Genomic DNA, 23,432 nt, shown 5'->3' with positions numbered 1-23,432 from the left:
GATAAACTCAATGTAACATAGTTTAATGTATAATAAAGGCCAAAGTTTAGTTTAATCAAAAATATAACAAAATTCTAAAGAAAACGGATAAAGTAACACAATGTAAAGGGTCCAAAATCAGTGGGATTAAACTCTTCAGTTTAATTAGCAGAAGGGTGAAGTTACATGTATTCCAAGTTGATATTCTACTTAATGCACAAAAAATATTTAACATACAGAGGTAAAAAGTATTTTAGGCATGCTTAAGGCCCCTTTCACACGTCTGTCGACAGATGAAAAAACTGACATCAATGGATCTGCATATAAAAAAAGAATGTAAACGGATGATCATCCATTTACATTCATATACATCTGCTTTCGTCAACATCCTTTTCTTGGAAGGGATCAAAGCCCTTTTTTTCCTTTCCTAAAAAATGGATTGGACGAAAAATGGATGTAAACTGACAAATGGTCCAATTTTGCATAAACAAATGGCTCTGGGACTCCTGTGGTTAAGGACTATAGCTGATGGATGTCAACTGATCTGACAAACAGATGACAAACGGATGTAAACGTCATCCATTTTTTCTTTGAAAAAACGTGACTGAACTGATGAAACGAATGGTCCGCATGTGTGAAAGAGGATTTAGATGCCAAGTCTATTCTATATAAAGGTAGTCCCCAGGTTACAAAAAAAATAGGTTCTATAGGTTTGTTCTTATGTTGACCTTCTCAGTAAGTTAGAACAGGTACATTATTTAACCACTTAAGCCCCGGAAGATTTGGCTGCTCAAAGACCAGGGTCTATTTTGCGATTCGGCACTACGTGACTTTAACGGACAATTGCGCGGTTGTGCAACGCTGTACCCAAATTAAATTGACGTCCTTTTTTTTCCACAAATAGAGATATCTTTTGGTGGTATTTGATCACCTGTGCGATTTTTATTTTTTGCGCTATAACCAAAAAAAGAGCGTCAATTTTGAAAAAATAACAATATTTTTCACATTTTTTTATATGAAATTTCCCCCCAAAAAATGTAAAAATCAAAATTTTTTAACATTTTAGGCCAATTTGTTTTCTGCTACATATTTTTGGTAAAAATAACTACGGGAAAGATTTATGTCATTTTTACTGTTTTTTTTTTTTTTCTAATGAGTAATGGTGGCGATCTGCGATTTTTTTTGCGGGACTGCGACATTGTGGCGGACAGATCGGACCCCTGACTGACATTTTTGACACTTTTGGGGGTACCAGTGACATTACTACAGTAATCAGTGCTATACATATGCACTGTTACTGTACAAATGACACTGGCAGGGAAGGGGTTAACTTTATTAGTGATCAAAGGGTTAGGTGTGTCCCTAGGGGCATGATTCTAACTGTCAAGGGGCGTGGCTTGTGATGTAACCACAGAGACATATGATCCTACATAGCAGGATCGTATGATCTCTGCAGTTACACCAGGGAGAATGACGGGCGGTTGTGTTTACATCAGCCGCCTGCCTTTCTCCCTCTCCAGGGGGAGATCGCAAGGACCGGCGGACATCGGAGCCGCCGGTCACTCACGCGGGGATGGCAGTGAACGAGCGGGGGCGGGATCGCGCCTCCGGCGGCACGCGCTCGCCCCCTACAGGCTACTGGGCGAGCAATGTAGTACTACGTTGGTTTGCCCAGGAGAGGCTGACTGCCGCAGTAAATATACTGTGGGCGGTCGGCAAGTGGTTAAGTGTAACTCCAGCCTATACGTTTTTTTGGATAGAAGAGGAAAGGGCTAACACCTCTGTACTGTTTGTGTTGCTGTCTATACACCTGTTCAGAATATTTCACCTCACTCTCTGTCCCTGTGACAATTGGATTTTGAAAAATTTGGATTGTTGTGGAAAAAAGGATTTGTGATAAAGCTTCAGTGGAGACACCTTTTTCCAATGATAACTCTTACAGGAGTGAATTTCCCTACCTAGGGTTAGATTTTCTGGCACTTCCTGTTGTCTCCCTCCATTTATAAGTATCAGTCCTATTTAAGTCAGATTTATGTATCTCGGGGACTGCCTGTAGTTAATATTTAGCATGATATTTCCTTAGTTTTGCCATAAAAAAAAAAAGGCCCACATAGTCACCAACTTTTTGGGTAGTGCCAGTTTTGGAGTCACTTCTTCAACAGGGTTTGTGTCTGCTGCTATGTAAGGCTCAGAAAGCAAAAGGCTGGGCAAGAATACATGAGCACGCTAAATATGAATATTTCTATACAGAAAAAAATATCCTCGCTGTTTCATAAAATGTGTCACAGAGCATATTCATAAATTCATCCAAGGCTGTCTTAATGCATGGGCACCCCTGGGCACTGCTCAGCGCCCCAGGTGCATAGGGGCCCCATGATAATCTTAGATTATATCATAGTTGCCGACTGTGCCAGATTTGCTGGGTCAGTCACACTTTCTACTAAGCTGTCCCAGGATGGCTGTGTCCTAGGTAGCATCCTGGAACCTGTACTGTGCCCTCTTGATCCCAGTATTGTGCCCTTCTGCCTCCTCCCCTTTACTGAGCCCTTTGCGTTTATTAGTCTTTGATTTATGGTATGTTTACTTATTGTTTTAAATCGATTTTCTTGAAAGTAGGTGGCCCATGATGCTATTAAGATGGCCCTGAATGCATTACCCTACTGTCAAACTCATAAAACCTGTCACCTTAACACCTTAAATATATTTTTCACTAACAAATAATGCTTTCACAAGTGAAGTCAGCAAAACAAAAGCAATGGTCAAAAAAAGGTCAATTTGTAATGTGGCAACTGGCCTGTTTTATGAACTTCAGTTTAAGGTTGCATTTCAATAAGCTGTTACGACCAGCGCAGATGGTTAAAGGCTCCTTTGCTCCTTGAAATTAGCTCCGCAGATCTTAAAATCTGTCCTTATAGGCCCCTAACAATTCTTGTTTTCTAGGATAAAAGTGCTTGATGACAAACACAGCAGTCAGCAGTGTCAAGATTTAGACAGATCTACCTGAACAAACATGGATCTCATTAAAATTTGTCTGGCTACAGTCCTTGTGGACTACAGTAAGCACCAATGAAATAATGTGAGTGCATAGCTAATCAGTGTGACAAACAGGGTACTAAAGGAAAAATGGTACATAATTCCTTCACAGTACACATGACTAAGTAGAGGGGCAAATGCAAGTGGAGAACCATAACATTTCTAAGCTTTAGTGCCGGTTCACACTGTGCCGACTTGTCAGGCGACTTGGTCGTCTGACAAGTAGCGGACCGTGCTGTGCAATTGGAACAGTTCTAATAGGAGCCCCGACTTAGAAAAAGGTTCCTGCACTACTTCGGGGCGAAATCGGAGCGACCTGCATTGACTTTCATTATGTGAAGTCGCGGTGCACGGGCGACGGCATAACTCGGCCGAAGTTGTGTCGCCCTAGTGTGAACCGACACTTAGACATGCCAGAATGTATACCGTACATATTGATGCCATCATGATTAATAAATGATTACAGGATTTGCTCCTAAAATCTCCCACCTCAGTCTGTACCTCTGTGGCAGTTGCTCACCCTGCACTCTTTTATCAGCACCAAAGAGTGCAGATAGGATTATTTTTAGTGGAACAACTCCCTCTTGTTTTAGCATGTGTGTATGAAATAATAAGATACAAAATGTTAATATATATATATATATATATATATATGTATATATATATATATATATATATATATATATATATATATATATATATATAAAATAAAACAATACATGACTATCCATACCAAAGCCCGAAAGTGACAAAAACAATTACACATCATTGTGTTTGTATGGTAAATTAATAAACATTATTAGTTGCTAATAACCACTAATCCCAGAACATCAGTTTGTTTAAACTTTCACACAGGCAGTCCAGCTTTTTCCCAAGTTTTTTAGGCAGACCTAATGAGAAGCTCCGCGTAAGTCTACGGGGAGGTTTACGTTCTTTTCTATTTTTTTGGACCTAAGTGTGACAGATCAGAGGCGGTCACAAGTCTGATCTAATATGGGTCTAATATATAATACTGATTGAGATAGCTTTGTTATGCTTTAAGACACCCCAGATATTTTGGAACTACATTTCCCATGATGCTCAACTATACTGCAAAGTGCATGAGCATCATGGGAATTGTAGTTCCAAAACATCTGGGGTGCCAATATTCACCATCACTGCTTTACGATATCAACTCCAATGTGTATCTTCTTCAGTAAAGCACCACAACAAGTAACAATTATATGGAGGGATCAGTAATTTAGTGCTTTTCTGATTGCGCTTTCTCATAATAAATAAGCCTCACAAGACAATTTAATGAATGTCCAAAAAGTGTTAAAGTGAAAGTATAACTAAAGGTAAAGCTTTTTTTTGTTGTTTTGAATAGAGGGAAGAGGGATGACAACATCTGTCAGTTTTAATTAATGTCTGTGTCCCCTTTAAGGGCATTCCCTCTTTCTATTTGTCCTGTTTACCATTATCATTGAAAGTGAAAGTAGAAGAAAATCCCAAATTTTTGGTTGTCCCCAGAAAAGTAATAGAGGGGAAATCTTTCAATGGGTCTGACTATTTGCTGTAGATCATCGGATTCAGCCCATTTTTCAGGTTTAACTACATTTGACATTTTACCCCCCGAAATCACTACTGCTACGGCCGCAGCGACTCTTTTATTCACTACAATTACTAAATGCCAACTTTCCCTTGAGCAAGCCACAAGTGTCATTGGTTGCTAGAAAACAAGTAAATACACACTGGGGTTGATTTACTAAAACTGGAGAGTGCAAAATCTGGTGCAGCCCTGCATAGTAGAAACCAATCAGCTTCCAGTTTTTTGGTCAAAGCTTAATTGAACAAGCTGAAGTTAGAATCTGATACCATGCACAGCTGTACCAGAATTTGCACTCTCTAGTTATAGTAAATCAAACCCAGTGTCATTGGTTGCTGAGACGCAGGTGACAGCTAGTGTCTAAGGCTACATTCACACCTGAGCATAGCGTTTTTGCGCGTTTTTACAGCGATTTTACCACGATTTTTACTGCGATTTTACCGCGATTTTTACCGTGATTTACAGGCGTTTTTTGTGCAGGCGTTTTTTGATTGAATAGATACCAATGGAAAACGCCTGTAATCTGCCCAAAAAGAAGCTCATGTACTTTTTTGAGCGTTGGGCGTTTTGCTTACAGCAGCAAAACGCTCAGATGTGAACAGGGGCCATTGAAATGAATAGGATTTGTCTTGTTGGGCGTTTTGGGAGCTGATCCTAGAGCAGAAAAACTCTCCAAAAACGCCCCAAAACGCCTAGATGTGAACGGAGCCTTAGCAATCAAAGGTTTTTGTTGTCTACTGGCTTATTTTAAATTGTAAACAAGCCAGCAAGCATCCCAGGTCATGTCATTAAATAAATAAGGTCAATACCATATTTTGTCCATGGCATCAGACTACATCACTGGCCAGCTTGCTGACATTCAGCAGCCAGATGGCAATCTCTTAATTGCAGTGAGAGTCCATCAGAAGAGGATCATCATGTGTGGGTCTGGTATAGATATCTTAAGGAACCCCACACATTTATTTTTTTTGTTTGATGGCTGATATCATTGACCATATGCGACAATTGCTGTATATGGTCAATGACTTCCTCTGCAATTCCCTGCCTGGCTGATTTACAAAATAAAGCAGGCTGGGGATTGGAAATATCATTTAGGAGAAAATGATATTGTTTCTTTCTAAATGTAACTTTTGTTTCAGCAACTCCTACAGGTGTGTCCTACAGGCAAGTTTAATGAATCCCCCAAGCATGGAATTTAAAGTAATTGTACATTTTTCATTTTTAAACCTTATAAAAAATACCTGCTTCTTGCTGAGCAGTATTGTTTTGCATTGGCACATGCCTCTCCACTCCCTGGCAGTGTCCAGTTCATCATGCCCTGTAGTTCATATCCCCTTGCCTACTAGCCTTCATAATGCCAGAACTGAATTTCAAGATTCACCTCCCTTCGACTCCAATGGGGTTCCCATTTACCACAATTGTCAGGTTTTACAATGGGTCTTTCAAACAGCACACAAATTGACTCTAAACACGTACACCCATCACTATTTATAAGCCTCACCCTCACGATTTGTTGTGTCACCAGTTCAGAAATAATTAATATTTCTGCAAGTTTTTGTGTTGGGAGAACATGAACACAACAAGCAATAAAATACTTTACAGAGGATATAAACCCTCTACAATAAAATGAAAAAAAAAAAAAAAAATTGAAATTTGAATTCTAGATTAGCCCTTAGGTTGATTATAAACAGACAGATCTTAATTTTATGAAAAATTATCTATTGTAAGCCTATTGTCACTATGACCACCAGAGCTGCTAATTCAAACCTCAAGTCACACAATTCTTCTCCCAAGCATTTACTGACGAAATAGCTTGAATAATGTCAAAATGATGATTGTAAAGAAACTTTCACTCCTTATTTGTTAGCTGATGCACATGAGGTAGGTAAGGTTTTCTTTGTTTAACCACTTTACTGCTGCTCACTGGAGCTCTACTGCGGCAAAGTGGTTCATTATCGTCTGGCGACGTAGACCTACGTCGCCAGACACTCCCCTTTCTCGGCGGCGTGCGCGCGCCGCCGGAGGCTCGCTCCCGCTGTATCCAGTCACAGCGGAAGACGGGCCAGGGGAGGAGCGGCGGTGATCACCGCCGCTCTTCCCCGATCGTCGGGGAATTGAGTGTGGAGATCCGCCTGCTTGTGTAAACAAAGCGGGCGGATCTCCTAAGTGACAGACAGTGACAGATTGCAGGGTTCAGCATAGCTGAACCTGCGATCTGTCCCTGTGTCACTTAGTCACCTCCCCCCACACATGTCAGTAAGCACCAGGCATACATTAACCCCTCCCTCTCCAATAAAATTAACCCCTTCCCTGCCAGTGTCATTTTTACAGTAACAGTGCATATTTATAGCACTGATTACTGTAGTAATGTCACTGGTACCCCCAAAAGTGTCAGAAATGTCAGTCAAGGGTCCGATCTGTCCGCTGCAATGTTGCAGTCCCGCAAAAAAATTTGCAGATCGCCGCCATTACTCGTTAAAAAAAACACCAAAAATGACAGAAATCTTTCCCTTAGTTAGTAAACACAATAACTTTTAGGCTGCATTCACATGTCAGCGTATAATCGCGGGCAGAACCGCCGCGGTTCCGCCCGCGATTCGGAGATTTATTGCAAATCGCGGGACGCCTAGCGTTGCCCGTTGATTTGCAATAGCCCCCCAAACGCCGAGCGATGTTGCCGCGATTTACGCCTGCCGAATCGCGGCAACATCGCGCAAACAAAATCGCGGGACGCAATACGCTCCAAAAAAGTACAAGAGCTTCTTTGGAGCGTATTGCGTCCCGCGATTTTGTTTGCGCGATGTTGCCGCGATTCGGCGGGCGTAAATCGCGGCAACATCGCTCGGCATTTGGGGGGCTATTGCAAATCAACGGGCAACGCTAGGCGTCCCGCGATTTGCAATAAATCTCCGAATCGCGGGCGGAACCGCGGCGGTTCTGCCCGCGATTATACTCTGACATGTGAATGCAGCCTTACGCATACCAATCAAAATACGCTTATTGCGATTTTTTTACCAAAAATATGTAGCAGAAAACAAATTGGCCAAAAATGATAAAAAAGTTTTGATTTTTAATTTTTTTTGGGGGGGAATTTCATATAAAAAATGTGAAAAATATTGTTATTTTTTCAAAATTGTCGCTCTTTTTTTGTTTATAGTGCAAAAAGTACAAATTGCACAGGTGATCAAATACCACCAAAAGAAAGCTCTGTTTGTGGGAAAAAAGGACGTAAATTTCGTTTTGGTGCGGCGTTGCATGACCGCGCAATTGTCAGTTAAAGTCGCACAGCGCCGAATCGCAAAAAGTGGCCCAGACGTAAGACAGCAAAATCCTCCGGTGGTAAAGTGGTTAAATTGGTCACACTACTGGTAAAACCCACATTAGCAGTGGACAGCACTGCAGTTTAAGGTGGAGGAGACCATGTTGCTATATTATTCCTGGCCAGTTTGTATCTATCTGATTTAAAAATTGCACTAAAATGAAAAATAAGAGATTTCAGACAAAAAAGGATTCCAAGCAAAAAGGAATAAAACAACTTTTGGTCAACGTGGGTTAAAGAAAAAACAGTGACATTGGCTTTATAATCTATATAATCACACAGACAAACACTAGTGTCAGTGATATTATAGCACCGTAGAGCTAAGTCAAGTCTATACAATAGCTGAAATCAATATTTTGCTGAACCCTTAAGCAATGAATGTTGCAGTGTCCCTGCATGTGCGTGATAAGCGGTGAGAGACTGACAGAGACACTGTAGCTGTAAACTGCACAGTCATTTATACAAAAGATAGCACACTAATGTAGAAAGGTAGGGAGATTCTCAAACTGATTATCTCCAGATCAATACAGAATTGAACTCCATTTACATTGTGATCGTCCTTTATTATTATGACCTTAAAGCCATTACAGCATTGTTACCACAGTTTATGCTTTGTGATTTATAGTTATAATATTTCTTTTAAGTGATTATACACTATACCGACTCTTTTACTTCACAACCTTTTATTATATGAAACTCATGTGGGAAGAAAGTCTAGTAGAGAGCCCTTGAGATACTGGTTGCTGTGTAACATTTGCCTCTCCATTTCTTTCTAAGCTATTTTTATTCTCCTATGAGCCTGGGTCCATACCTTGAATCACAGTGCTAAATAAATAAATCAACAGGAAAAATAGGACTGGTTTCTGTTGCCAATAAACAGAGATTGTTGAATGCTATCAAAAAATATCAGGTGTGGGAATTAGGGATGTATACTGAAGAAATGATCATATTAGTTGGTAATGTGTCTTTGTTACTGAAATGTCAGGTGTAATAACTTATGTTCTCTTCAAACCGGGCCTACCCTGAACATTTCCTTTAAATTTAGTTCCTTTTTTTTCAAGTCTGCTTGCCTCTGGTGGTTATTATCTTTTCAATTTAACATTTTATAGCATTAGGAAATTACAGCTAGAAGCGGAAGCTGCCACCTCCTAAAACTGTTCAAACTATTTAAAACTGTTGTTACAAAATAAATACTTGCACAATGACAAAGTAGTCAAGACATTAATGTATGAATCTTTATTGCCCGTTGAGGGACATAAGATTTCAGGAATCCTTAATCACTTGATTATACTGCTGCCTACAAGAGGTTGGGACATTGCCAAACAAAAGCCGTTGAAACCAACCCCACCTCTAACTGTTTGCTAGAGTCCTAGGAGTTTGAAAGCATTTTTTTCGGTCTAACTATTATTTTACTTGCCCTATTATTCTTAATTTTCTCTGTTGACTTCAATCATGATAGTCAGTACACTGTAGATATTTTTTTTCTCTTTGGTGACTTCAATGAAGACTTGCAAAAAGCTGTTTAAGCTAGTTTCTACAAAGCAGCTTTTTTGATAATCGTATCCTCAGCAAAGGTTTTGGAGGTCATACTCAGACCCTGCCAGACTAAAAGTTTGCGGAGCTAGCCACGAATGTGACCTTTGGACACTGGGCTCAGCATTGTGGCCTTTGTGTACTGTGTTTGCTAGCCACAGAGCGCTATCTTGTTCCAGAGTCCTGGCAGAACCTCTGGTGTGACACTGCATCTCTGAAGGGCCCCTTGTAACTAAGGCTGTTCAGGCTGAAGCACTGGCGGCTACCTCACTGTGATACAGTGGCACATTTTGTTTTTAAAATTCCAACCACTACTGGGTTAATTGCAGAAATGGTTAGGGCTGGGGGGCTCAAGCCATTATCAGTTAGGTGAAGTGTTGTGCCCATGCACTCTTTCTTCCAACAATCATCCAGCTGCTGCTCCTACTTCTGAAGTATCACAGGATCATCTGGTCTCTGTTCTTGTTGCGCTGCCTGCCTACAGTGACTTACACCTGTGATCCTCATCAGCACCAGATGCTTTGGTTTGTGAGTACGTGAGGCCTTGTCTGACCTTGGGCCCAGTTGTTTTCCACTTCATGGTACAACATGTTTTCTCAAACACAAAGGACAATCCTGCTGCAAATGGGTGACCTCAACCAACACTTCTCTACTAGTTCTAAGGGAATTTTCTGGCATCCCCAGGTGGAACCAATGCTTGTAATTTTTTTCCTAGGACCCCTATTATTATAGGGTCATCCTCACTGGAATCTTCCTCAGCTCTGGTGAGGCATTCCCTGTGTCCACAAGAGATCTCTATGTTTGCTTTGGACTTTTCGTTGGTTTGTGCTCAATTACTGGTGCAATATAAGTAGGAAAAGAAGGGTAGTAGTGTTCACACCAGGGATCTAATAAATCCAAGTCTGGAGTCCTGCAGGTATTGGTGCTCAGGCTTTCAGTGTCCTCCTAATCACTTACACCAAATGCAGATAAGATATGGGAAACCAGCAATTGAAAACATCCGTGTTGAATCCTTATTTGCTAAGGGGTGATAACAGCTTACATGTTTCAGCCATGCTATGTAAGCTGTATTAAATGTGTTATCACCTCGTAGCAAATAAAGATTCAACACCGATGTTTTGAGTTGCTGTTTTCCTACTGTAAATCTTATCTACTGGTGCAATGTACATGCATCCCAGAACCTGAAGCTCCTATTAGCATCTCTGGTTCAGAGTCCTCAAAGTCTTCTCCTTGTTGAAGCTATGGTTGAGCCACTTGCAGATGAGATTTACATGGGATTCATTTGAACCTGACTGATGCAGTATGTACTACCCTACATTTATTGGATTAGCCTGCTCTTCTAGGCCTGGGATCTTTTAGAGAGCCTACAATTACAAAGACCTTCCCCCTACACCCGGCATTTAAATCATTCCTCTATAATGACTGGAAATGACCAGTAGAATCATGGGCCCCTACTAAGGACGTGATAGAGCTTTTTCCTTTTGAAAGGAATGTTTTTGCTAAGTGGTATTTGATCCAGGATTCTAACAGCTTAGAATCAGGAAACCCACAGAGCTGAAAATTTACATTTTCACACATAGAGGAGATTGGGGAATGGATGTTGGGGTCTGTTGGGGGGGGCAGGAGGTGAGAGTTAAGAGGGGAATATTACCCAGATCACTTTTAGAAGCCTAGAGAAAACAAAAAGAAACAAGTTCATGGCTTCTACTTCATTTGTGAGCTTGTTTCAAACCCGTTAGAAAAGCAAACTAGTTAAAAACTCCTGAACTTCTGTGGACTTCAAGATTTCACAGTAAGCAAAAACAAAAAAAGGCAAAAGTAAAACTTGTCACACACCACCACGAAGCTGTAACAAAGAGATTCTTAATTGTCACCATAGCCAGAAAGCAGAGCAGCTATTTAAGTGCACGCCCCACACAAATGCACCAGCAATAAATTGAGTGTCTGACTAAGGCTGGCCATACACTATACAATTTTCTTATTCAATTTGTTTATTATATAGGAAGTCACTGCTTCCTGCTTTGTAGTGCTACACAGTGATTGTTCTTTACTGCTCCTTTTCACCATAAAAGCCATCGCAAAAATAATTTAAAAGTAAACACTGCTGAAATAGCTAAAATGTATGTGCTTACTGAAATTATATAGTGTGGTGCATATGTGTACTGTAGCTTTTCTCCATAGGCCAGCACTAAGAAGCTATCTACTTGCAAAATGAAAATGGCACCTGGCACAGCGTAGATCTTGACACCTAGGCTAGGTTGCCTTTTCACCTGAGGTCTTTGGGGGGGGGGGGGGCATAGGAGGCAGTTAAGGTTACATTATTTATAAGTGAATTTAGCGTTTTGATGACATCTAAAAGAAGTCACTTTGAATGAGGGCAACTAAAATGTATCATCAACTGAAGCTGGTATAGATCCTTTTTGACCACAGTCCGCAGAATGTAAAGAAAAAGGGGTTCAAATGAGCCCCTTTTTCTAGATGGGATGGCGGCAGGCTTTTTGTAAAGATAAGTATCCTTTAAGTCATTACAGTAGGTTACTAGGCAGAATTAGATGGGCTAGCCAGTGTATGGTCAGAATAAGCCCCAATCACTGTGGGGCTTATTCTGTAGCTAGGAAGAATAACATTTAAACTGGTTCTTTCTTGTTTTCCTTCCCGCCCTTGAGCCTGCCCAGGATCTATTTAAAGGGGGGCTCGGCTCCTGGAGCGCCACTTACCTCAGGAAGAACGTCGTGTCAAGATAAGAAGTTTTGTTCCCCTCCCTCCCCTCCCCTTGGCTGTCGCGGCCAGTTTATACTTGTTGGGTCATCTTTGCGTGGTGCAAAGAGGGACTTTTTTATTGTGGTTTACCCCTTTTATTGGTTTGAGTATGTTTGGATAATTTGCTTTTGATATGATAATTTGTTGGTAACCTGGATCTCAGTGATCGGGTTTAAAGTTATTTGAGTTTATGTTAACAAATTTTAATACAAGTATTAAAACGGCCGCGGCCTTTATTTTTCCAAATGGTGTTGTCAGTCTCTTTTATTTTAGTTTAAGTTATTAAAGTTATAGAATAAAGTCCTGCCTGCTATCCCATGGGATAGACGCATATTACCATCATCCATTTGCAGCTTCCTGAAGTCAATAAACTAGATTCAATGAGTTAAGCTCAATGTGCAAAGCACAGTAACTCAATGAAGCTAGTGTTAACAGACACCAAGTAATTTCCAGTTGGATTCTGATTGGTTGCTAAGCCCATGTATGTCCTGCCATTATCAAATGGCAATCAGCAGTTGGAAGAAACTGGGAAAACGAAAAAAAAGCCATGCGGTTTATTTAATGCCAATAAAAATGCAATGTGTGCCTGTAAAGGAAGTGAAGTTCGTTTATCCAGCTTGTTATACTTTGAATTCATCAACCCCTAAATTTGTTTGCACAGTGATATAGATAGACAGCTGAAGCACTGGTGATGTCAGAGGACTGGTATGACTCCTCTTACCAGTCAATGGCTCTACATGAGTAAAGATCAAGCTGATGAAAACAGTTCAGGCAAAGCTCAGACTACAAAAGTAAATTGCCAGTCCACAATAACTGAGAAAACAAACATTTCATTGGATTGCTACACTCCCTGATGTCATCTTGTGCTCCTTTTCATCATTTTATCTGGTACGATTTGGCTTACTAATGAAACCAGGGGAACCTTTATTTAAGGATAAGCAATTGGGCTAAACACAGACACCTCTGTATCTTTGTGTCAATAATCAAAATACTATTTGTGAAATAACATAAGTGTTTACACTTTAAATGACCCTTGAATGAAAAAATGATATTCTCACAGTAGGATCTATATTGCTATTTTAGCTATATAAAATAAAATGTATTAAACATGAAGAGGGTGACCCAACTGGCAGTATGCAAAATGCAGCTTGGCAAAAATCTTTGTGACTATCTGATGAAACAAATTGAAAAAGGACCCAAACTATTCAGAATTCAGGATGCTGGTGGCCATCGTCCCAATAGATGCAAAGGAAATAGCAAACCCCCTGGGGGTGTGGCTATAAAGGCAACCATACATCCAAGAGTATAAAATATGTATGTATTTAGTCATGAGAATTGACATAAACATGTTCCTCTCGACAATCAATTTAATAACATATATACAAACAAATATAAATACATTCACGGCTTATACAAAATACTCTGCAGGTGATGGAACTTCATAGCAAAAAATCCACTCTAGGTCCTGCTGAAACATGTAGAGATCAAGCTGTGATAATCACATGATGTGCGATGTCAGTCTCTCCCCTACCTAGCTCTCAGCTTTACTAATGCATTTATTAAGCTGTAAAATGCTAAAACTGGCAAAGTAAGCAATATTATCACAAGCAAACAACACGTGTGATGAGGGAAAATGCATTATCAATACATGGAATATTTCCCTACAATTTTAATATCTGGTTCATAAAACTATCTACTAGGTGAAAAGCTAGTAGCAGCAGTGCTCACGTCATAGTCCATAGTCCAGCATTGCTCAGGTCATAGTACACAGTTCAGCAGTGCTCAGGTCATAGTACACAGTCCAGCAGTGCTCAGGTCATAGTACACAGTCCAGAAGTGCTCAGGTCACAGTACACAGTCCAGAAGTGCTCAGGTCACAGTACACAGTCCAGAAGTGCTCAGGTCATAGTACACAGTCCAGCAGTGCTCAGGTCATAGTACACAGTCCAGAAGTGCTCAGGTCATAGTACACAGTCCAGCAGTGCTCAGGTCATAGTACACAGTCCAGCAGTGCTCAGGTCATAGTACACAGTCCAGCAGTGTTCAGGTCATAGTACACAGTCCAGCAGTGCTCAGGTCATAGTACACAGTCCAGCAGTGTTCAGGTCATAGTACACAGTCCAGCAGTGCTCAGGTCATAGTACACAGTCCAGCAGTGTTCAGGTCATAGTACACAGTCCAGCAGTGTTCAGGTCATAGTACACAGTCCAGCAGTGTTCAGGTCATAGTACACAGTCCAGCAGTGCTCAGGTCATAGTACACAGTCCAGCAGTGCTCAGGTCATAGTACATAGTCCAGCAGTGCTCAGGTCATAGTACACAGTCCAGCAGTGCTCACGTCATAGTACACAGTCCATCAGTGCTCAGGTCATAGTACACAGTCCAGCAGTGCTCAGGTCATAGTACACAGTCCAGCAGTGCTCACGTCATAGTACACAGTACAGCAGTGCTCACGTCATAGTACACAATCCATCAGTGCTCAGGTCTTAGCACACAGTCCAGCAGTGCTCATGTCATAGTACACAGTCCAGCAATGCTCAGGTCTTAGTACACAGTCCAGCAGTACTCACGTCATAGTACACAGTCCAGCAGTGTTTAGGTCATAGTACACAGTCCAGCAGTACTTAGGTCTTAGTATACAGTCCAGCAGTGCTTACGTCATAGTACACAGTCCAGCAGTGCTCAGGTCTTAGTACACAGTCCAGCAGTGCTCAGGTCATAGTACACAGTCCAGCAGTGCTCAGGTCATAGTACACAGTCCAGCAGTGCTCAGGTCATAGTACACAGTCCAGCAGTGTTCAGGTCATAGTACACAGTCCAGCAGTGCTCATGTCATAGTACACAGTCCAGCAGTGCTCAGGTCATAGTACACAGTCCAGAAGTGCTCAGTTCATAGTACACAGTCCAGCAGTGTTCAGGTCATAGTACACAGTCCAGCAGTGCTCAGGTCATAGTACACAGTCCAGCAGTGCTCATGTCATAGTACACAGTCCAGCAGTGCTCAGGTCACAGTACACAGTCCAGAAGTGCTCAGGTCATAGTACACAGTCCAGCAGTGCTCAGGTCATAGTACACAGTCCAGCAGTGCTCATGTCATAGTACACAGTCCAGCAGTGCTCAGGTCACAGTACACAGTCCAGCAGTACTCACGTCATAGTACACAGTCCAGCAGTGTTTAGGTCATAGTACACAGTCCAGCAGTACTTAGGTCTTAGTATACAGTCCAGCAGTGCTTACGTCATAGTACACAGTCCAGCAGTGCTCAGGTCTTAGTACACAGTCCAGCAGTGCTCAGGTCATAGTACACAGTCCAGCAGTGCTCAGGTCATAGTACACAGTCCAGCAGTGCTCAGGTCATAGTACACAGTCCAGCAGTGTTCAGGTCATAGTACACAGTCCAGCAGTGCTCATGTCATAGTACACAGTCCAGCAGTGCTCAGGTCATAGTACACAGTCCAGAAGTGATCAGTTCATAGTACACAGTCCAGCAGTGTTCAGGTCATAGTACACAGTCCAGCAGTGCTCAGGTCATAGTACACAGTCCAGCAGTGCTCATGTCATAGTACACAGTCCAGCAGTGCTCAGGTCACAGTACACAGTCCAGAAGTGCTCAGGTCATAGTACACAGTCCAGCAGTGCTCAGGTCATAGTACACAGTCCAGCAGTGCTCATGTCATAGTACACAGTCCAGCAGTGCTCAGGTCACAGTACACAGTCCAGAAGTGCTCAGGTCATAGTACACAGTCCAGCAGTGCTCAGGTCATAGTACATAGTCCAGCAGTGCTCAGGTCATAGTACATAGTCCAGCAGTGCTCAGGTCATAGTACACAGTCCAGCAGTGCTCACGTCATAGTACACAGTACAGCAGTGCTCACGTCATAGTACACAGTCCATCAGTGCTCAGGTCTTAGCACACAGTCCAGCAGTGCTCATGTCATAGTACACAGTCCAGCAATGCTCAGGTCTTAGTACACAGTCCAGCAGTGCTCAGGTCATAGTACACAGTCCAGCAATGCTCAGGTCTTAGTACACAGTCCAGCAGTACTCACGTCATAGTACACAGTCCAGCAGTGTTTAGGTCATAGTACACAGTCCAGCAGTGCTCAGGTCTTAGCACACAAACCAGCAGTGCTCAGGTCTTAGCACACAAACCAGCAGTGCTCAGGTCATAGTACACAGTCCAGCAGTGTTCAGGTCATAGTACACAGTCCAGCAGTGCTCAGGTCATAGTACACAGTCCAGCAATGCTCAGGTCATAGTACACAGTCCAGCAGTGCTCAGGTCATAGTACTTATGGTCCAGCAGTGCTCATGTCACAGTACACAGTCCAGCAGTGCTCAGGTCTTAGTACACAGTCCAGCAGTGCTCAGGTGTCAGCAGTCAGCAGAAGAAGGGGAGGATCAGAGAAGACAGGATCAAACAGCCTTTTTACACAATGCAGAGGATTAACCCCTTAGGTTCCACAATGAGTATAACAAGGATGCTTTTCTGAATATACAGACTGATTTTAGTGTTGTGGATTTAGTAACACTTTAAGTTGAATAATGCCCTTGCTATTGGTGTAAGCCATTTACGTATCTCATGAAGCCTGATCTGAAATTTCTTAGAGTGTTGCTCATCGAAGCCTAGCTTTTACTGCTCACTTCCACCATCACAGGAGTAAGCTCTTAAACTCTGAGCTACTGCATCAAGCTCACTCCTGTGATGAGGTAAATAGTTTTAGCTAGGCTTCACTTAGCAACATCCTAACAACATCCTGGGAGTTTTCAGGCCAGGCTTCAGGAGGTACGTAAATGGCCTACACCTACAGCAAGGGCATTATTTGCCTTTAGTAATTTTTTTGTTTTTTTCTACAGACTTTCTACCCTCTTATCTGCATAGGCAGTTTTTAGCAAAAGTGAACTAACCCTTTAAGGCCTCTTGCACACGATACTCCTGTTTAAGCATCTCCTTTTGGCCTCTTGCACACAATACTCCTGTTTGAGCATCTACGTTTTCAGACCTTTTTTTTGTATGTATTTGTGAGTATTTGTGAGTATTCGCGAATATTGTGTGCATTGAGGCTTAGATTACTGACCAAAAATGCAGATTTTTCTATTTTGTTCTTACTGAACAATGCACAGCGCTTGTTTACGCGCCTGTGTGCATAGGCACATTACAATTAATGGGCTGTATTTTAGCTCAAAAAGCTGTGCTGAGCATTTCCAAGCCGCGAGATGCTCAAACAACAGTATCGTGTGCAAGAGGCCTAAAGGAGTTGTAAAGTCAGAAGGTTTTTTATCTTTATGCGTTCTATGCATTATGTTAAAAAAACCTTCTGTGTGTAGCAGCCTCTCCAGCACCCCCTAATACTTACCTGAACCCGATCCCTGTCCAGCGATGTCCACAAGTCCCTCGGCCATCTGGGACTCTCCCTCCTGATTGGCTGAGACACAGCAGCGGTGCCATTGGCTCCTGCGGCTGTGAGTTAATCATGTCAGTCATTTAGGAGAGAGAGGGGGTGAGGCTGAATGGCAGCTTTGTGTCTGAATGAACGGAGAAGCTGCAGCTCGGCTTTGGTGCCCCCATAGCAAGCTGCTTGCTGTGGGGGCACTCAACTGAAGGGAGGGGCCAGGAGCTGCAGAGAGGGACCCGAGAAGAGGAGGATCCGGGCTGCTGTGTGCAAAACCAAATGCACAGAGCACGTAAGTATAACATGTTTGTTTTGGTTTTTTTTTTTTTTTTAAAAAAAACCCAGATTTTACAATCACTTTAGGTTTCAGAGTGCTGTCCAATTATAGTTCCTGACAAAGGATATATTTTTCTTGAAAGCCTGTGACATCATGTAACTGGAAATTATGTTCAGAAGCACACACCTACACTTCTTATTGTGATGTCTATTTATCATCTTCTTTCCAACGGATGGAAAATAATAGTTGCATGGGGCCTACTTCAGGAAACAAAGTCTGCACACTACATTCCCAACAACTGGCAGATGACAAGCCTGCGTATTACCATAAAAGAACTCTACAAAATTCAGCAGCAAAAATGATAAATGGTGGATTAAAAATAAAGCTAAGATAAATGGGGACAAACACAGGAACACACTAGATAGATGAAAATAAAGTCAAACATGTTTACAGTTTATGGAAGAAAAAAACATAATGCAGACATCTATCAGCTTCCTCCATACTAATGTGATCTAGCAAACTTGTTGATGACAAAGACGTATGAGAAAAGAAAACTGAGGTCTAAGCAACAAAATCTATTAAATATCTGACATGACACAATCAAGAAGAGGAATCTTGCTGACTGTAAATCTAAAGTATATTTCTTCTTTTAGTTCCTTAGTGACTGTTCATTTTATTAAAACAGGGAGGTGGTGAGATCATATGATTTACTGCCATTTTGACAGGAATAACCATGATTTTGGCTGTTTTAAGGTAAAAAGCAAAGTAGAACAACTTACAAATCCAATCAGAAGTCACCTCTCATTGTCCTGACTGCACTGAGCTGCAGCATTATTATTGCTTTTACAAAAATGTTTACACTGTTTGCATCTTATTAAAGTGTTACTAAACCCACAACAGTAAAATCAGTGTGTAAAGCATGCTTGTTATGCTCACTGTGGAACGTAGGGGGTTAATTCTGCGCATTGTGTAAAAAGGCTGTTTGATCCTGTCTTCTCTGATCCTCCCCTTCTTCCACAGTCCCCAATCCATCTCCTGATAATACTCTTGGGGGCACTCTGCACATGCTCAGTTTGGTGTGTATTGCTAGAAAGGCATTTAGCAGTTTATAATTACTAAAATAATTGCATTTCCATGTTCTCTGGTACTGTGGGAGACCGGATATAATGAATGCAGGGTTCTGGGTTTAGTAACACTTTAAATGTTTGTTACTGAGAGACTGGAGGGATGAGACAGAGTTTTCAATGTCTGGAGACAGAGGGGTTGACTTACTTAAAGGGGAGTTTCAGCCTGTAAAAATAGAAAAAATGTAAAAGTCAGCAGCTACAAATGCTGTAGCTGCTGACTTTTAATATAAGGACACTTACCTGTCCAGGGATCCCGCGATATCGGCAAACCAAGCCAATCCATCAATCAGCTCCGGGTGCTGGCGCCGGCATTTCCTACTGCGCATGCGCAAGTGGCGCTACACTTTCTGAATGATCCCGCTTTCTTCTGGGACCTGTGTGTCTCCCAGAAGACAGCGGGGGAGAGGGAGGAGGGGACAGAAATTTTCACAACAATTGTGGCGATCTTACCCGGAAGTGGGAGTGGGTACCTGGTTTTGACAAGTATCCGCTCCCCCCGAAAGGTGCCAAATGTGGCAGCGGAGGGGGCAGGAAGCAAACAAGTGGAGCTTTAAGGCAAAGAGACTGTTCACTTTGCAATATAATTTGCTCCAGAGCTTAGTGAATTAGGTGAATCTCTGTTGATTGCCATCATCCAATCATGTGCAAGCAAAAAAAAAAAAACTGTTTTATTTGTTTTCCTTGCACGTGATTAAGTATTATTTGTAAAGTGAAATTTCACCACATTCACAAAGCTCTGTAGAAAATGCCCCTGCAAAGTAAACAGCTTATTTGCATTTACTTAATCAATACCAAAGTGTCAGGAGACTACTTTAAGGTCTATTCCATTAGGAGGTACTGACTTAGTATTAAAGTGGGTGTAAACCAACTTTAAAGTCTTTTGCCTATAGGTAAGCCTATATTAAGGCTTACCTATAGCTGCTATAAATATCTGTTAAACATGCACAGTTTAGGAGATATTTACAGTGCATGCAGCTGATGACGTCCTTCGCGCATGTGCTCTGAAGGAACGGCCACCCGTGCCATTCCTTCAGGGCCCTATGCCGTAAACGGCGGCTCCCGCGCACAGGCGCAGGAGTGATGTAATTGCGCCTCCGGGCAATCAGATGGCCTGAGGATGCGAACAAGGAAGCAGGACAGCCGGACATGCCGGCCGTCCTGTCAGTGAGGGCTTCGTTTTAAGGTAAGTATTTCATAATGAGCTAGTATGCTAGTAACAAAAGCAGAGTCTTTTAAATTAACCATATACTGTGTAAAGTCTTAAACTGAGCATGTATTTCTATATTTTATTCACACTGAAAAGATGTGCTGGCACAGGTTTCTATTACCGCAACATGTACATGGGAACATTTAGATTCTACTAAACTCTTTCAGGTCTAATTTGCTTTTTAAAAAAGAAAGTGTTCCTCCTTCTCTTTTCTGGTGGGCATTTTGCCAGTCATCCCTCAGGGCCTGTTCACACAGGCATTTGGTAAGCCTTTGGGAAACATTTAAAACACTTCCAAAATGCTTTGCATAATTTTGTGAATGTAAGGGAATTTTAGCAGATAATCGTGTTTGAGAAAAGATTTCATTATCTGTTTATCATTTGGGAAGAATTTGAGAAGCTTCTGATGTTCATTTGCTAGGATTCTGGAGGCAGTGGTTTAAATAACTAATTGCTGACGGGCATCAGAAACACTTGTTGACACATCATAAAATGTATGTCAATAATTGATAAAGGAATGAGGCATTTTATAATCTCTCATACCAAATGTCTATGTGAACTTGGCCTTAAAGTGGTTGTTACACTAAAAGATTGACCCTGTTCCTTTAAAGCATGTTATACAGCACAGTGCTCTTGTGCTGTGTAATTTGGCCCCCTGTATTACCTAAAATACCTAGCTGATCCTGCCTGGCGCTGCCCTCCCCTCTAGACACTGACCACGTTTATCATGGCTGCTGAGCCCTGATACCGTGGTCAGTTTACGTGCCTCCGTCATCCCGCTGTCTCCCCCCCCCCCCCCCACCACCCATCAGCTAGTGTCAGCGCCGATCTGTTCCCACCGTTCCCCTTCTGCTGCTAAAATATTTTTGGTATTTTCATACAGTCCCCTGTGCTAGATAAAGTTACAGGCCCCAGTGTATGGCGCTTTATTCCTTATTTCAGAGTGCAACTCCTCCTCCCCTCCTCCTGGGTTGACGTCAGCGGGGGATTCTCAGCCCCTCCCGCTGTAGTTGTCAGATTGGGAGAGGAGAGTGACGGGCCGTCACGTGAGCACCGTGCGGTGCTCTGAAACAAGATATAAAGCATGTATGGGCGGCACAGTGGTGTAGTGGTTAGCACTTTCACCTAGCAGCAAGAGGGTCGCTGGTTTGAATCCCAACCACGACACTACCTGCCTGGAGTTTGCATGTTCTCCCTGTGCCTGCGTGGGTTTCCTCCGGGTACTCCGGTTTCCTCCCACACTCCAAAGACATACTGGTAGGTTAATTGGATCCTGAATAAAATTGGCCCTACTATGTATGTATGAATGTGAGTTAGGGACCTTAGATTGTAAGCTCCTTGAGGGCAGGGACTGATGTGAATGTGCAATGTATATGCAAAGCGCTGCGAAAATTGACAGCGCTATATAAGAATCTGAAATAAATAAATAAAATAAAGCAGCATATTTTTTTATAAAGAACATACACAAGGGCATGTAACTTTATCTAAGCCGGGATTGTATGAAGTGAACAAAGTGACTTTACAACCAATATAAGGCAAAACTTTTAGCTATTTTAGACCCTCTTCATTACTGCACATTTGTCAACATGCAGTATTTTGAGAGTTTTAAAAGGGCTTCCAATGCACAAAAAAAAAATGTGTTAAAGAGCAGACAGCACAAGGTGCTTGCTATTGTGCTTTCGAACCAAGAAACCCTTCTCTATACATTACTGTGTAGCTGATTACTCAAAGACTTCCTTGACTTAGGCCCCATTCACAACTGGACGATTTTCTGCTTGTAGCTCTAAAACGCTCAATGAACCAAATCCCATTTATTTCAAAGGCCCCTGTTCACATCTGAGCGTTCTGTCACCTGAAGCGAAATGCCTGTCGCTCAAAAAAGTACAGGAGCTTCATTTTTTGGCAGATTGGAGGCAGATTGGACCCCATAGACTTCAATAGAAATGCCTGAAAATGTGCAACATTAGCGTTTCACATTTTCTGCTCAAACAGCAGCTCTCTACCCTAAATCTCCTCCACCTCTCTTCCTCCAGCGCTTCCTATTGGCTAAACAAAAACTGAAGCTGTAAAAGGCTTGTAAACATTTCTAAAAACACTCAAATGAAAATGCCTGAAAGTCACTCTGCTCAGGTGTGAATGCAGACTTAAAGCGGAGTTCCAGCCATTTACTCACCTGTCCAACGGTCCAGCGATGCGGCCGCCGGAAGTCTCGATCCTCTCCCTCGGCGCCGGCATCACTGCTGTGGGCACCTGGCTGTTACAGTTCGCGGCTTCACAGCCGGGTACCCACTGCGCATGCGCGAGTCGCGCTGCGCGCCGTGATTGGCCGGCAATCTTCTGGGACCTCTGACGTGTCCCAGAAGATTGCAGGGAGGGAGGGGGAGAGGAGAACTTCCGCTCAGGGCGCCGCGGCGCTCCGAGCGGAAGTGGGAGCGGGTACCTGTCAAAACTAGGTACCCGCTCCCCCCCCCAAAAAATGACATGCCAAATGTGGCATGTCGGGGGGTCAGGACTCCCTAAAGCGGAAGTTCCACTTTTGGGTGGAACTCCACTTTAAAGCGTAACCATTCCCCTCTGGGTGATCTCTGTACAATACAAGAATTTTAACAATCTTTGTTGCAGATTCCTACCTTTTGTTATTCTGAAGAAATCTCTGTCTGTTTGTCTGTATCCTTGTAGGAAAGTGAGTTTAATGGTTTCATAATTATCAATTAGCTGTGCATCTTCAGGGCTCCAATGGGACAAGCTGCTGGACCTGTATCCCTTTAAGTGGGGTACACACTATAAGAAAATCGGGCGAATGATCATCTGATTTTCCTCATTGCTTCACAGCAAATCAGAACCAATGAAGGAAAATTTGTACGACGCTGGCTTTTTTTGTTGTTTCTGATCATGCGCAGTATTTCTTTTCTGATTTTTCTCGTACGAAAACGGTACACATTAAGCTAAAATTGTTTATTCTTTTCCCATACGAGAAAAATTTTGGAGCTTGTCCTTTCGGAAACTTTCACTCAGAAGGTTGGAATCAGCTGTAGAAAGTTGTGTACACACTATAAGAAAATCTTACAAAAGTCCTTAGGACGAAAATGTTTGCCCGATTTTCTTCTAGTATGCACAAGCCTTTAGCCTTGTCTTCCTATTGGAAGTATCTCACCAGAAATGACATTTTTGTTGCAGGGGATGCCAGAAATCTGACTTGTATCTTAGTGCAGACTGGCAAA

At 42.2% G+C, this 23,432-nt stretch overlaps 1 protein-coding gene across 3 annotated transcripts in view; it reads right to left on the bottom strand.

Annotated features, from left to right (window-relative positions):
- The window catches only part of TTC28 (tetratricopeptide repeat domain 28), an 866,848-nt gene that overhangs the window by 442,853 nt on the left and 400,563 nt on the right, over positions 1 to 23,432 (bottom strand). The window lies entirely within an intron of this gene.

Source organism: Pelophylax lessonae (genome assembly GCF_965119305.1).
Source record: "Pelophylax lessonae genome assembly, chromosome: 1".
Taxonomy (NCBI): Eukaryota; Metazoa; Chordata; class Amphibia; order Anura; family Ranidae; genus Pelophylax; species Pelophylax lessonae.
The sequence above is the reverse complement of the archived record's forward strand: the minus strand, read 5'-3'. Positions and strand labels throughout refer to the sequence as shown.